A 4,544-nucleotide genomic window follows, 5' to 3' on the forward strand; every position below is an offset into this window, starting at 1 on the left:
CCTGTCGAGACTATTACTTTTTTATAGTGAGATCGATCGCACAGCTCGCAGAAACTGAAGAGAAATAAGGCGAAGCCTAAGATATACAAAGGAAGAGCAAGATGACGACATTCACACCACAACCGAAGAGATGGCTGAAAATCAGGAAAATCTGTTACCTCCTGTGATTGCTGCTGATCCAGTAAATCAGAATCCTGCTCCATGCACTATGTATGATTATGCTAAACCTACTTTAACAGGAACTGAGTCAAGTATAGTTAGGCCTGTTGTTGCTGCAAATAATTTTGAACTGAAGCCTAACACAACTCAAATGATCCAATAGCTTGTTCAGTTTGATGGTTTGCAGGATGAGGACCCAAACACTCATTTGGTGAATTTCTTAGAGTTTTACGACACTTTTATCATCAATGGCATTTCTGCTGATGCCATTCACCTTCAGCTGTTTCCCTTTTCATTGAGGAACAAAGCTAAACAGTGGTTGAACTCGTTACCATGAGGGTTAATAACTACTTGGGAACAAATGACCGAAAAATTTTTACTTAAATATTTTTCGCCGGTTAAAACAGCTAAGTTGAGGAATGATATCTCTTCTTTTGTGTAGATGGATCTAAAGACACTCTATGATGCATGGGAGAGATACAAAGACCTATTGAGAAGGTGCCCTTACCATAGGTTACCTCTATGGTTGCAGGTTCAAATGTTTTACAACGGCGTGAACCCCTCAACAAGGCAACTTATCGATGTAGCTGCTGGTGGGACTATCAATAAAAAAACACCTGAAGTGGCTTACAAGTTTATTCAAGAGATGTTAATAAATAACTATCAGTGGCAAGTCATGATAACAAAGCCAACCGAAAGCAGCCATTGTTTTCAACCTCGATGCTGTTACTATGCTATCTAACCAGGTAGAACTCTTAAATAAAAAGATTGACAGTTTTTGTGGTTCTACTCAGGTACATCCAGTGATGAGGTGCGATTCAAATGGAGGATGAGCATACACAGAATATCAACCCTTCAACCCTAGCACTGAGGAGGAATAAGTTCAATCTACAGGCAATAAGTCTAGATCTCAAAATAACCCATATAGTAACACATATAATACAGGTTGGAGGAACCATCCCAACTTCTCGTGGGGTGGTCAAGGGAATCAAAGTCCACAACATCCTCCGGGTTTTCAACAACCACCTTACCAACAGGAAAAGAAGTCGAACCTTGAGGGGATGATAACAAAGTTTATCTCGGTGTCAGAAACTCACTTTCAAAATATCGAAATAGCACTTAAGAATCAACAAGCGTTGATCCAAGGGCTCGAAACTTAGATAGGCCAACTCGCCAAATTGATTTCTGAATACCACAAGGTAGTCTGCTGTGTAACACTGAATCTAACCTAAGGGAACAGCTCAATGCAATTACCATTCAAGATGAGGAAAGGTTAATTGAGCCTGAACCAGAACCAAAGCAAAGAATGGTGGTAAATAAAAGTAAAGGTGAGGTAGTCCATAGTGAGCAATAATCGGTAAGTAAAGAGTACAAACCACGGGTGTTATACTTTAATGCGACAAGGAAAGACCGCACAGACGAAAAATTCAATAAATTCCTTAAATTATTAAAAAAATTACATATCAACTTACCGTTTATTGAAGCTCTTTCACAGATGCCAAATGCAGCCAAATTCTTAAAGGAGCTTTTAACAAATAAGAGGAAGTTGAATGAGGCGTCGCATGTGGAGTTAAATGTAGTTTGCTCAGCCATACTACAGAATAAGCTGGCCAACAAATTAAAAGATCTAGGGAGCTTTACGATTCCTTGTTTAACTGGTAACTTAAATGTTAATAATGCTTTGGCTAATTTAGGGCCTAGTATCAATGTCATGCCTTATAAAATGTTTAAACAACTAGGTCTTGGGAAACCCAAACAAACTAGGATGAGCATTCAGTTAGCAGACAAAATAATCAGATTTTCTAGGGGTATTACTGAAGATGTACTCGTTAAAATTGACAAATTCATATTCCCAGTTGATTTTGTTGTTCTAGACATAGAAGAGGATAGTGACGTGCCTTTAATTTTAGGAAGGCCCTTTTAGCAACTGCTAGAACTATAATTGATGTTGGCACAGGTGAACTCACACTTCGTGTGGGTGATGTAACAATCACTTTCAAGCTCAAAATTCTACTAATGCTAATCATGTGGTGCAACCTTCTTTGCAGGAAATACATTCGAAAAGCATACATGTGCCTTGTTCAAATAACAACAAAGAACCCATCTATAAAGAAAGAAGGCTACAAGTTGAAGAACTAAATGAATGGCGGACACAGAAACCGAGAGCACACAATAGACCAAAACCATGCCATGACGAGCTCAATATTTCATGAAATCAACTTAAGGTTGGAGACAAAATACTATTAGATGCAGCAGACCCTCGGATTGCCACCTCTGAACCTAATGGAGAAATCCATCTTACGGTATTTAGCATTTTCCCATACGGCACAGTCGAGGTAATTCATCCCAAATTCGGTACGTTCAAGGTAAATAGTACTCGTCTAAAACCTTATTTTGATAAAATTGATAGCAGGGATAAGGAGTGTAAACTTCTCGCACCACCATGACCACGCAACAAGAGAGGAAAGTCGAGCTTAGACTATAAATAAGCCCTTCTCGGGAGGCAACCTGAGCACTAACGATGTTAACTTTTTTAAATTTTAGTTTTTAACATTTACTTCACTAACTGAGTCACTAAACACAGGTTTTCCAGAACCAAATAGCCAGGCCCACGGGCATGCCTTAGGCCGTGCCCGTACCACGGAAGGCAACATGGTCGTGCGATACGGCCGTGTGAAAACAAGGCAAAAATTTTTCCCAACATGGGAGTCGATAAGTTGCCACGGCCGTGCGACATGGCCGTGGGTGAATCTATCAAAAGAACACGGGCGTGCGACACGCCTGTGCTCACTACCCGTGGTCAAGACTAACAAAACAACACGGGCGTGGACATACATACACGGGCGTGGGAGAAGCGAACAAAGTAGAACACGGTCGTGTGCATCAACACGCCCAAAGAACACGGACGTAGGCAGAATTTTATACTCACCCAAAATTAAAAATCACGATACACACGGGCTAAAATTAGGGCACATTCGTCTGCCCCAATATCTATATGAACCCCTCACTATTCATCATCCCCTTCCCCAAAAACCCTACCCTAGCTGCCGCAACCTCTTCACATGCCCTCACTCCCACGCTCGTGCGCCGACCACAGCACCACCATCGATGACCCAAGCTCCTTCCTCTACCTAGCTATTGCGTTTTTTCACTCTTTTCTCTCTATTCTCTTCAATTCTTTTACTAATTTTATGATTGTTTTATTGTGTTATTTGACTATTTTGCTTAATATTCATGGTTCTAATGATAATAATGCTTATGCTCTTTGTTAGAAATTTGTCATTTTAGTCGATACATTATGCTGCATTCATCCATTTTTCTTGTTTCCATAAATTTCATGCTTACCCACACCATATTACATATTATCAATCCCACATACATTCATTCACTAGGTATTTCATTTAGCACCGTTCTCATGTTCTTATTGTTACTAATGACTTGATATATCTTTCCATTAGGATTTAGTTACTTTTCGGTACATCTTCCCTTTTGCCTATGATGCCTATGAAATATTCTTCTTTAATTTTCACATGCTTACATACATTTCCATGCTATTCTTGGGGGGTATTTCTATAACTTCATCTTGCCATTGTAAATACCATGTCAAATCCACGTGGCAAAAAAATCGATGTCCCCTACTCGAAGAAGAGGAAAGGAGCAGCATCATCGCTGGGTCCTACCATAAAATCAGGTATCCATTCCTCTAGTTCCCCTCGGGACTACAGGAGGAACTTTTTCAGATACTATGGGTCCGACCCCTAAGTGTGGGCCGCTGTATTGATTAGGCAGCACTTGAACAAATCCAACTGGCTGATGCGATTCGAGCCCTTCTGACGACTAACCCATATGGCCTCTTTTTCAAGATCATCGAGCCGACATACCTGAAGCTTACACTCGAAATTTGGTCGACCTTCCACCTTCAAGTCTTCATGACACAGTTCGATGATCCTGGAACGGTCCAGTTTTGTCTCGGCGGTTTAGTCTGCCAGTTGAGGTACCTGAGTTCGGCATCGCTTTGGGGCTCTATACGGAGAAGTTCATGGACGGTGATGATTTTGATACCCTTCATCACCACATCCACTTGTCTCCCTCCAACTGCTGGAGGCCCTCGTTCTTGCTTCGGCCATCTATGACCCCAACCGCTTTAAGGCATCGACCCTCGCCCCATCCCTGAGGTACTTACACGCCATCTTGGCCCACACTCTGACAGGGTAGCGAAAGAGCACCGGCATCATCAACACTCATGACGCCTACTTTTTATGGAGTATGGCAAATGGGCACGTCTTCAACCTTACCTATTTCATTGCCCTCGCCATTCACCAGCAGATGGAGCGGCATAGGAAAGGAGTCATATCCATCGGCCCTTATGTGACTCACCTGGTGTG

At 41.6% G+C, this 4,544-nt stretch overlaps 1 non-coding gene across 1 annotated transcript; it reads right to left on the reverse strand.

Moving 5' to 3' along the window:
- Positions 1-568: 568 nt before the first annotated feature.
- LOC128281258 (small nucleolar RNA R71) lies at positions 569-675 on the reverse strand. The gene has a single exon (XR_008271471.1). It is a non-coding gene; the product is annotated as a small nucleolar RNA R71 (small nucleolar RNA).
- Positions 676-4,544: the final 3,869 nt, after the last annotated feature.

The sequence above is a fragment of the Gossypium arboreum genome, chromosome 9 (genome assembly GCF_025698485.1).
Source record: "Gossypium arboreum isolate Shixiya-1 chromosome 9, ASM2569848v2, whole genome shotgun sequence".
NCBI classification, from domain to species: Eukaryota; Viridiplantae; Streptophyta; class Magnoliopsida; order Malvales; family Malvaceae; genus Gossypium; species Gossypium arboreum.